The sequence below is a fragment of the Giraffa tippelskirchi genome, chromosome 11 (genome assembly GCF_054371585.1).
Source record: "Giraffa tippelskirchi isolate mGirTip1 chromosome 11, T2T-mGirTip1v1.2.pri, whole genome shotgun sequence".
NCBI classification, from domain to species: domain Eukaryota; kingdom Metazoa; phylum Chordata; class Mammalia; order Artiodactyla; family Giraffidae; genus Giraffa; species Giraffa tippelskirchi.
In genome coordinates, this window is record NC_137285.1 from 65,463,945 (window position 1) to 65,476,043 (window position 12,099).

Consider the following 12,099-nt stretch of genomic DNA (forward strand, 5'->3'; position numbering starts at 1 on the left):
CAAATCTGCCCTGTAATATGCTAGAGACATCCATGTAGAGACATCTCCATATATAGTGACTTTGCCTTAATATGAAATATTTCTAGGCCATAGAATGGTATTATGAGTCCATGGGAAAATGGAAAATCTTTAAAAACTGACTTTAGAGTCCCCAAAGGTAAAGAAAGATACACAATTTATTGTTTTATTCTATCACACATTCTGAGGCATGGATCTCTATGTCTAAATGATGTAGAACGTGAAAATTTCCAGTCACCAGGAATCAATGCCATGGAAGTGTGTCACCCGAAGAGACTTAGATTCTCAAGAAAATTTTCCCCAAAGTCCTTCAAATTTACAATGAAGACGCGACAGAAGTTGATGTGTGGAGCTATAAGGAACTCTGATTTCTGCTGAAACACTGCCCTCATTTTGGGGGAATTTTAAATACCTTTCTTAAGCATCTGCACTCAGACTTTACAAGACAGTTTGGTACTCAAACATTTAAACCTTATTCACTCCATTATTATACTTCTATGATTTTAAGTTTAATGATCCGTGTTTTAGAGAGACCAAAATGAGTGAATGACAGTACATTCTAGTAAGAATTTCTAAATCTTTTAAAGAGAATCATTCAAAAGAAACAAAATTAACCTTTCTTTTTAAGCTCTGGAAAGAATAACTGTGCTTTTTTGGAACATCCAAGCAAGCCTAATCTACCTTCTTAGCTTCCAGCCAGGCTTCCATATACAGCCCCTTCACATGCACATTACTTTGACAACAAATGTCCGTATAGTCAAAACTATGTTTTTTTCCAATAGTCCTGTATGGATGTGAGAGTTGGACCATAAAGAAGGCTAAGCACGGGAGAACTGGTGCTTTTGAACTGTGGTGTTGGAGAAGACTCTTGAGAGTCCCTTGGACTGCAAGGAGATCCAACCAGTCCATCCTAAAGGAAATCAGTCCTGAATATTCACTAGAAGGACTGATGCTGAAGCTCCCATACTTTGGCCACCTGATGCAAACAGCCAACTCATTTGAAAAGACCCTGATGCTGGGAAAGGTTGAGGGCAGGAGGAGAAGGGGATGACTGAGGATGAGATGGTTGGGTGGCATCACCAACTCAATGGACGTGAGCTTGGGTGAACTCTGGGAGGTGGTGATGGACAGGGAGGCCGGGTGTGCTGCAGTCCATGGGGTTGCGAAGAGTTGGAATAAATGAGCGACTGAACAACAGCAACAACAAAGAGGTACTTTTGCCTGAAAAAGTATTCTTGTCAGAAAAATCTCTTGGACAGAGGAGCCTGGGGGGCTACAGTCCATGGGGTAGCAAGAGTTGGACACAACTTAGAGACTAAACCACCACCAGAGGTAGTTTTACTGAAAATATAAGCACTAGCTAAAGGATAAGGCCATTCAAAGTCTCTACATGCATTCAGAGAGGACAAGATAATAAAATAATAGTGCTTAATGTGGAAATAAAATTTAGCCAGGGTGACTATAAACTTAGAGAATTAAAGAGACTGATACTATGTGAGCATTTGTGAAATGAAATTCAGACCTCCCTAGTTCTATCCATCCTTTGCATTTTCCTGCCTTTGATGAGAACTATTATTTGATTTTCCTCAAGATATTGGAAGGATTAAAGGCCACTGGAAAACAATGGTACAATTGAATTCAAACCTCGGTCTTCTGACAACAATGATCAAATACACTTATAACGGATTTATGGTGGAGAATTATATATCACTGTGAGTGTTTTGTTTTCCAAATATCCCACATATGAAGCTGTAATCTACAACTATATAACTTAGCAAAACTAGGATACAATATATAAAATTAAAATGGCATAAGTATATTAGCCTATTGCTATGTGATCGTATGCTTAGATCTTTTTTCAGTTGTTTGATTTTTTTAAATGTAATTTGGAATATGAAAAAATTACCAAAAATTTAATGATCAGTAGAGATTCTCAGAACAAAGACACAATAAAGCCAGTAATGATAGAACACTATCCCTTTATTCATTCAGAACGTTATCCCTTTTCTAATAGGAAGACTTTTTCCAAGTATCTTTCAGCCAAGGTTTCTTTTACTTTAAAACTATTATGATGCAGTTAGCATTTAATGATTAACACACACACACACACACACACACACACACACACACACACAAATACAAACTCCAAAAACAAGGCAAATATATTCGTTTCCTCTAGCAAATTTGCTCCAGGAAATTACCACACACATAGTGGCTCAATACAACACATTTTTATTGTCCTAGAACTGTGGAAGTCAGTGGTCTAAAATGGGTGAGGAAGCCCTATGCTGCTTCTAGGGGTCCTTGGTGTGAATCTGTTTCTTTCGATTTTCTTCAGCATCTAAAGGCTTCCTTCATTTCTTGGCTCATGTTTGTTTCCTCCATCTTCAGATCCAACAGCATAACACTTTGCTCCCTCTTGTAAGGACCCTTAAGATTACTTCAAGCCCATCTAGATATTCCAGGATAATCTTTTCATTTGAAGACCCTTGACCTAACTACAGTGCCTTTTGGCATAAAAGATAATGTATGCAAAGGTTCTAAGAATTAGGACATAGTGATCTTTGGAGGATGGGGAGCATCATTCTGCCTACCATAGGAAGTAGAGCCAAATACTTTTACCCTCTGTGATTTCCAGGGGAAATGAGGACAAACACTTATAATTACACAATTTCAAACTTTTTTATATGTGAATTTCTTAGCTCAGGCCAGCAAACTAAGTCCCACAGAAGAAATCTGACTTGAAGCCTGTTTTTTTATAATTAAACTTTTACTGGGACACAGTTATGTCCATTAATATGTTGACTGGCTCCACGCATCAGCACATAGGTTGTTTAAAGACTTCCTGAGCCAACAGCTACCTCTGGACACAGCCCTGACCAGCAGAGGGCCAGGGTCCAGCTCTACCTATTAGAGAGCAAGAACAGATGCAAGAAAGTCACAATCCTATAACCTGTGGGCCAAACCCTGCCCTGGGACCAGCTGGACCCCAGCCCACTAGCAGGCCAACACAGACTCCGGGACATCCCAAGAGCCCATACCCACTCATTTCAGGAGCTGGCCCCCCTCCTCCTACCAGCGACCTGATACCAACTCTGGGGTTCCTGGCCCCTGGAACCAGAGTCCAGGACCTGACTCTGCTTGCCAAGAGTCCTGCACGAACACCAGGACCAGGTTTCACCCCCCGGTGGGTGGGCTACAGCCCCGAAGTCTCATGGACTCTCTTTCCATCAGTGAGCCAGCACTAGCCTTGGGCCACCCTGGATTCTGCAGCTGGCCACCTTGGGACCAGGTCCCAGTGTGGAACAGCCAGCAGCCTCCATACAGAGCAAGTCCAAGCAATCAACCAGATGCGGGGTCAACCAAGCCTAACAGACCACCCACATATTCAGCCTGACACAACTAAAAGACTCCCACAGTCCTAATAGGGAGATCCCCTGGAGCATATAGTTTGGGTGATGAGAAGGGAGTACACTGCTGGGACACATAGGACACCTCCTGCAAAAGGTCAGCTCTCCAGGATCAGGAAACATAACCAAACTATTAGATACATAAAAATAAAAACAGCAACTTAGACAAAACGAAGCAACAGACGAACATGTTCCAGATGAAGGAACAAGATAAAATTCCCAGAAGAACTAAATGAAGTGGAGCTAGGCAATCTATCTGAGAAAAGGTTCAAGGTAGAGATTGTAAAGATGATCAAAGAATTTGGGAGGAGAATGATACATTAAAAAAAGTTAGAACTTTTTAATAAGTTAGAAAATATAAATGACAATCAGACAGATGAAAACTATAGCTGAAATGAAACACTAGAAGGAATCAAGTGTAGACTAAATGATAGAGAAACAGAACAGAAAGCTGGAAGAAAGAGTAGTAGAAATCACTGGTGATGAACAGAGAAAAGAAAAGAGAATGAAAAGAAATGAGGACAGTTGAAGAAACCTCTGGGACAACATCAAGTGCACTAATATTAGTATTACCGTCTCAGAAGGAGAAGAGAAAGAGAAAGGGACTGATGATATATTTGAAGACATAATAGCTGAAAAGTTTCCTAACATGGGAAACAGTCCAGAGAGTCGAGGAAGGATGGAAAGTCACATACAGGATTAACCCAAAGAGGAATGCACCAAAACACACTGTAATTACAATGACAAAAAGAAAAAGAGAAAATATAAAAAAGCAGCAGGGAAAGGCAACAAATCACATACAAGACCATGAAATTAAAAGATACTTGCTCCTTGGAAGGAAAGCTATGACAAAACTAAACACCACATTAAAAAAAACAGAGACATCATTTTGCTGACAAAGGTCTGTAGAGTCAAACTATGTTTTTTCCAGTGGTCATGTATAGATGTGAGAGTTGGACCGTAATGAAGGCTGAGCACTGAAAAATTGATACTTTCAAATTGTGATGCTGGAGAAGACTCTTGAGAGTTCCTTGGACTGCAAGGAGATCAAACCGGTCAATCCTAAAGGAAATCAGTCCCGAATATTCATTGGAAGGACTGATGCTGAAGTTGAAGCTCCATACTTTGGACCCCTGATGCAAAGAGCCGACTCGATGGAAAAGACCCTGATGCTGGGAAGACTGAAGGTAGAAGGAGAAGAGGGAGGCAGAGGATGAGGTGGTTAGATAGCATCGCCAACTCGATAGACATGAATTTGAGCAAACTCTGGGAGATAGTGGAGGGCAGAAGAGCCTGGCTTGCTACAGTCCATGGGGTTGCAAAGAGTTGAACATGACTTAGCAACTAAACAACAATAAACATAGGAGAGAACTCTCATAAGACTATCAGCTGATTTTTCAGCAGAAACTCTGCAGGCCAGAAGGGAGTGGCATGATTTATTTAAAGTGATGAAAGAGAAGAAAAATCTATAGCCAAGAACACTCTACCCAGAAAAGTTAGTTTTCAAACTTGATAGATAATTTGAAAGTTTTACAGAAAAGCAAAACTAAAATAATTCAGCCCCACCAAGCCAGTTTTACAACAAATGTTAAAGGAAATAGTCTAGGTGAAAAAGACAAGGCCATAACTAGAAACAAGAAAATTACAAAATGAAAAATTTGTCAATAACACAGTAATAGTAACATCTCACTTACATCAATGGACAGATGATCCAGACAGAAAAATCAATCTAGAAACATTGGCCTTAAATGGCCCATTAGACCAGATCCATCTGAAAGCACTCTTAAGTGCACATGGAATATTCTCCAGGATAGGTCACCTGCTAGGCTATAAAACAGGCCTTAGTAAATTTAAGAAAATTTAAATCACATCAAGCATCTTTTCAGACCACAACACCTTGAGACTAGAAATCAACTACAAAGAAAAAAACTACAAAAAAACACAAACGCATGGAGACTAAACAATATGCTACTAAACAATTAGTGGATCACTGCAAGCGATCAAATTTCAAACTGATAAGGCTACACACACACAACTATGGTTGAATGTTTAATAAAAATTTTAAAAATTAAATTATAGTCATATTATTATATCACATATCATTGTTTATTAGCACTTAATAAAGTACTGTGCCAAATACTTTGTATACAAGTTCATGTCTATATACACAAAATCAAAGTAAGCAGCAGCTTCAATTTTCAGATGAAGAAATTAAGGTTTTAAAATGGTAAGTATCTTCCAAGATAACACAACTAGTAAGTAGAAGTGCTAGGATCTAGACACAAGTCTTTTGCAACCAAAATATATGTTTCTAATCCCTTCGTAGTTCCCTGATGTATACATTTGCTTAATAATTTATTTAATCATTGTAACTTTGTTAGGATTTTATTCTAGTAAGTGTTCCTAACCATAATAGGAAACATTATTTTCTATTTAAATTATTACATAAGTGTACACAGCAATTATGGATCTCTTTCTTCTCTGATGTAGGATGTTATAAGGAAGAATAAGAATTTTTTGTAGAGACAGAATGCCTGTGCTTGAAGGTGATTAGGCTCCTACCATCTTTACAAACTTGCCAAGTTATCTAAACTGCCCGGGACTGCTTCCTTATTGTTGTGTCATTTATGACATCAACTTCAGCTAATATACAAGATACCACTACGAAACCATTGGGAACTATACACACAGTCTTAGATCAGATACACTTTTAGGAGGAACAAATGTGCCCAGTCAAGCTATATTTTACTATTTGGAGAGCACTTTCAAGAAATGGAAAACCTAAGAATATTCATATTTTTATTTGTAGAATTTCATATGAGAGAGTGAGTATTTTAGAATTTTTTAAAAATGACATTCCCAGGATCTCTGGATCCTGTTTCTCTAGCTTACTGCATTTATATGAAGATAATATTCCAGGGTCTTATAAATATAAGAGAAAGTATGTGCAAGAATATAAGAAATCCTCAAGAACGGATATACTCACTCATACACACAATTCTACTTAATTTTAATATTCTGCTTTATAACAGGAAAATCATTATTTAAAGACAAAAATTAATGAAAATATTCATGGGATTTCCCAGGCAAGAACACTGGAATGGGTTGCCATTTCATTCTCCAGGAAAGAAGGATAAGCCTCTCAAAATTGTTTTTAAAATGTGTCATGGAATTGTTTTCAGGGAAAACTTCCTTTTCATTGCTTTTATATAATAAAATACTTATAAATATTTTCTTATTTTTCCATGCAGCCTAACATAAGAGGAATAACTATGAGTTGTAGAGAAAGCTCCATGGTACACATGGGGCCTCCAGAGCTTCTCTTTGCCTTTTCTTTTTGCCTGGTCCGTAAAGAGACTAATGGAACTGAGATCTATCAGCAGCTCTTGAAATAACAGGATTAAGAGATTTTAGAATTTTCCAAGTTTCCTTGGAATCTATTTTCCAAATTTAGTTTGGGTTCAAGTTCCTCCATTAAAATTAAGGATTTTAAAGAAATCAAGCAAAATGCATTTATTTTAAACTCTGTATTTTCTTGATCAAGTCTCCCACATAATAAATGTCAAAGCATATAGGTAGGTGGTTGGTTGGTTTGCATATTACAACCAGGGTTAGCCAAATGTACATTGGCTGATGTCTGCAACAGATAGTGATTTCAGTTATCAAGTAGATAAGATTCATTAATAATTATATTATAAGCAAGGAGACAATAATAGTAAACATAAGGAGCAATAATGCCAAAATGGTAAGAGTTAGAAGGCACAGCATTAAAATAACACTTGTTGGTAGCAAATCTGTTACAACACACTTTCTGCTGATACTGATTGTTGGAGTGATAGTGTGAGTCAGATTTTATATGAATATGATTAATGATGTAACAGAGTAGAATCAATATTATGCTCTGATTCAGAAACCTCAGAATTGCAAAAATGTGTTTCAGCAAATCTTTCAGGTAATTCTGATGCACATTAATGTTGACAAAATCTGGCTTAGACTGCAACTACTTCTACAAAATCAAAAGGCAAATACTTAAAAAAAGATCAGTAGTTGCATTAAAGCTCTTATTTTCCCTCTAAAAATTATCTTCTTAGGATACTAGCAGGTGTAATCATTGTTGACCAGATTGTTTCCTGATCTTCACGTGGAAGATCTTCACGTGGAAGATTTGCCTGTAATTTGTGAAGAAGCAGACCATCCTAGAGTTGAAAGAGATGCTCGATAAGCTGACAGATATATAATTGTGAATAAATAAAATTATTGACATATCAAGTTGAGGTATATTGGAAGTTCCATTTATTCTTGTATATATCATAGAATGCTGGGACTAGTGTTACTCTACCCTACCTGTGCAAAGAGCCAACTCATTAGAAAAGACCCTGATTTGGGGAAAGATTGAAGAGGAGAAGGGGATGACAGAGGATGAGATGGTTGGATGGCATCAGTAACTCAATGGACATGAGTTTGAGCAAGCTCCGAGAGACAGTGAAGGGCAGGGTAGCCTGATGTGCTGCAGTCTGTGGGGTTGCAAACAGTCAGACATGACTGAGCAACTGAACAACAACAAAAAACTTACCAAAAAAAACTATGGAAACAAAATCACAACGTTGCTGAACATATCAAAGAGCCAAAGTACTAGTCAAACACGTAATATCAATCCACTCACTCTCAGGCCCTGTCAAGGAAAGATGAGCCACAGGCACCTGCTCACCAGTGACAGAAGACAGTTAGGGTGATATAACTAAGTGAGATGCATTTAGCTACAATTGTGATGCACTGTGAAGGTCAGGTGTGGAGTCGAATACAGCACCCTAAGATCTGTAGATGCAGCAGTTTTTACACATGTGCATGCTCTTCCCCATGGACCTCAATCTCCCGCTCATGAGAAAGATGTGGGAAGAGCAGGAGAAAGACAAGTACCTTCCTTGCTATTACAGGCTTGGATGCGAAAGTGGTCACTTCCAGGAGAAAAGCATGAAGTCCTGTTGCAGCCCTTCTGTGGAGAATGAAAGAAGCTTCTGGGGGAGGAGTAGAAAATCTGTCACCACTAGGACAAACACGTAGACTCCCTGTAGGCAGGTGAGAACTTAAACAAATGAACAAGTAAAACGGGGGAAGTCTTGGACCCAGGAGCCTACTCCAGTGACACCAGAGACCTTCTAACACATGGTAGAGATAAAAACAAACAAACAAACAAACAAAAAGACTCTCCCGTGGAAAATCAGCCAGAGCTATGAGATGCAGTTTGGCTGTCAGGAAGAGAAGAGGCAAGATCACTAAGAAAGGATATTTCTAACACCTAAAAACAGATCCTGTCTGAGGTGGAGAACCCCTTTCTCTCACTACCAGACTACCAAGTACCAAGAAGCATGTAACTGCAGTCTTTCACTGGTTGACTGAAAAAAAGTCTGAAGAGGTATACAGTTGAGGTAGACATGAATGAGGAAGCTAAAGATAATGATAAATATTGAGAAAACGCATGTGAAATTTCAGCCTCCAAGCTAAAATGAAGGAATTAAAAGCCAATGGTCCACTTAAGGTAATCATAGGATAAAGACAACCCAAGCTCAGCTGATTACTGACTATAGTCACTCAGCAATATCCCTTTCTATATACACATATTCACTAACAGCCTAACACAGCCTGAGCTGTGTCCATTTCCAGATATAAAGTCTCTACTGTTAAATATATAATGCATACTTAGTTGCTCAGTCATGTCTGACTCTTTGTGACCCCATGGACTGTAGCCTGCTAGGCTCCTCTGTCCATGGGATTTTCCAGACAAGAATACTGGAGTGGGTTTCCATTTTCCTCCTCCACGGGATCTTTCCAACCCAGGAATGGAAACCATGTCTCCTGTATCTCCTGCATTGCAGGTGGATTCTTACCTGCTAAGCCACTGGGGAAGTGCCCTAAACATATATTAGCCGATGATTATTCAAAAATTACATGACACACAAAAAGTCAAGGAAAAAAACACAGTGTTAAGGGAGAAAATAATCATCAGAACAGACTCACACGTGACCACTGTGTTTAATCTATCAAATGAGAAATTTCAGCAGAGAGGGTTTTATAAATTGAATTGTGCCTCCTTGCCAAGTTCATACACTGAAGCCCTAATCTCAATGAGGTCATAAGGGTGAGGCCTAATCCCACAGGGCTAATGTTCTTATAAGAAGATGAACAGACACCAGTGCCCACTTTCTTTCTCTGTCTCTCTTTTTCTTTCTACACACACACACACACACACACACACAGAGGAAATGCTATATGAGGACACAGTGATAAAGCAACCACAGTGATAAAGCAAGTGAAGAATAGAGGCCCTGGCAGACACCAATCCCCACAGCACCTTGATCTCGAAGGCCTAGCCTTCAGAAGTGTGAGAAAATACATTTTTGTTGTTTTAGACATTCAATCTGTGATATTTTGTTATGGCAACCTAAGCAGACCAATACACATTGCAATTCTACTAATGAATCAAATGGAAATGCTAGAAATAAAAAGAGAGAGATAAAGAATACTTTTGACAAACTCATCAGTAGACTGAAGACAGCTGAATAGACAATCACTGAAATTTAAGATTGGTCTCTAGAAATTACCCAAACTCAAAAAGAGTGGCAAAAAAATAACAGAATTCAAGAGTTATGGGATAATATGAAACAATCTCACATATGTGTAAATGAATCCCAGAAGAAGAGAGATAATAAAGCAGGAGAATTGTGAAATAATGGGCAAGAGTTGTCAAAAATTCATGACAGATATCACAAAACAGATGCAAGAAATTTAGAGACTTTTCAGAAGGACAAATTACTACACAGACAGACAACACTCCTGGATACATTATATTCAAACTGCTGATTTAAAAAAAATGTTGAAGGTAGCCATTAGAGAAAAAACCATAGAAATAAAATTAAGATTTACCACAGACATTAAAAACCGTAAAGAATAGTAAATAGAAGAGTCAGGAATTTAACGTCCAGGTGGCGCTAGTGGTAAAGAATGGGTCAGGAAGATCCACTGGAGAAAGAAATGGCAACTCACTCCAGTATTTTTGCCTGAGAAATCCCATGGACAGAGGAGCCTGGCGGGCTGTGATCCATGGGGTCACATAGAGTTGGGTACGACTGAGTGACTGGACATACAAATTTAACATGCCATCTTAGAATTTTATACCCAAAGAAAATATCTTCAAAAAATGAAAATCCATAGGCACACTCTACACAAAATACAAAAAAGAAATTCTTCAGGGAAAATAAATATGATACGAGTCAAAACTCGGATCTACCTACACATACAAAAAATTCTTCAGGAAAATACATTTTCCCAACTCCCTTAGCTACTGCACTGATCAATGCAGCTTCTGTATCTCAGTCCATAAGCATCAGAGAGTGTTCTTCTCAACCAGGACCTTGAACAGGACTGGAAAGCAATCAAGTTCCTACAGTGCTGTTATTTTAGCACCTAGCATCATTCCAAATAGTGGTTGAAATTAATTGGTGTCTTTGTCTAGGAAGTCATTTATTAATGTTTTACAAGTATGGTGGTTAGAAAGAATTCCATAGTAGGAATGTGAATGTCTCAATGACAGTCTCTAATATTATTACTATTCTTATGCTGCATGTGAATAAGATACCTTTATTGAAAAAAAAAAAAAACAAACAAACTCACTGAAGGAAAGGGTCAAACAGAACCTTAAAATTAACTTTATGGGGCTTCCCTGATGGCTCAGATGGTAGAGTCTGCCTGCAGTGCCGGAGACCCAGGTGCTATCCCGGGATTGGGAAGATCCCTTGGAGAAGGAAATGGCAACCCACTCCAGTATTCTTGTCTGGAAAATCCCATGGATGGAGGAGCCTGGTCAGCTACAGTCCATGGGGTTGCAAAGAGTCGGACACTACTGATTCTTTCTTTAAAAATAAAATAAAATAAAATTACATTAACTTTATGGCTGGATTGGCTCAGTAAGCTAGTATGGACTTGTAGCCTCATTCCCAAGACAATTTCTTTTTCTTTATTATGGTTCTTGTTAGACTGTCCTGAGCCTTGCTAGTTGGGATTCTTTCTTGCTTTTGACAATAGCATAGTGTAGAAAATTGTCAAAATTTCTATATTCTATGATTCTGTTTCTTTAAATTATACTCTTCAAGTATTCTGTAGCCTATTATGAAATATAAGATGTACTATCTGATGACCGGGACAGACTGCAAGGCTCAAAGAATACAAGAGAAAGGATGAACATTACATTCATTTTTGAATTTGGAAGAAGTCGATATCAGTACTCATCTAAACAGGACAGCTACAGTATGCAAAAATAATACTCCAGAAATCACAAGGCAAAATTAGTTTTACTGTTAAAAAACACATGCTTTGTATACAAGACATATAGAATTGACACAATAGAATTTATTATGCTAAGTTGAAGTGAACACTTATAGTTTTCTTCCTGAATTTCTGACTTTTTTTTTTGTTTACATCTCCATTTGGAAACATTATTTCAATAACATATTAGGAAGGAAAACTTACTGTTTTGCAGTAACTTTGGCAATGCCTTTTAAAGCTTCCCATCCAGAATAAGAAGACTATATGAGAAATACATGGCTACCATTACTATCACTTTGATTAGGAAATCAGGAATTTAATCAATGTTAGCAGGAAAACATAAGAAAGTCTT

At 38.1% G+C, this 12,099-nt stretch overlaps 1 protein-coding gene across 1 annotated transcript in view; it reads right to left on the bottom strand.

The window, feature by feature from the left end:
• Positions 1-12,099, bottom strand: part of TLL1 (tolloid like 1) — a 284,424-nt gene that overhangs the window by 18,936 nt on the left and 253,389 nt on the right. The window lies entirely within an intron of this gene.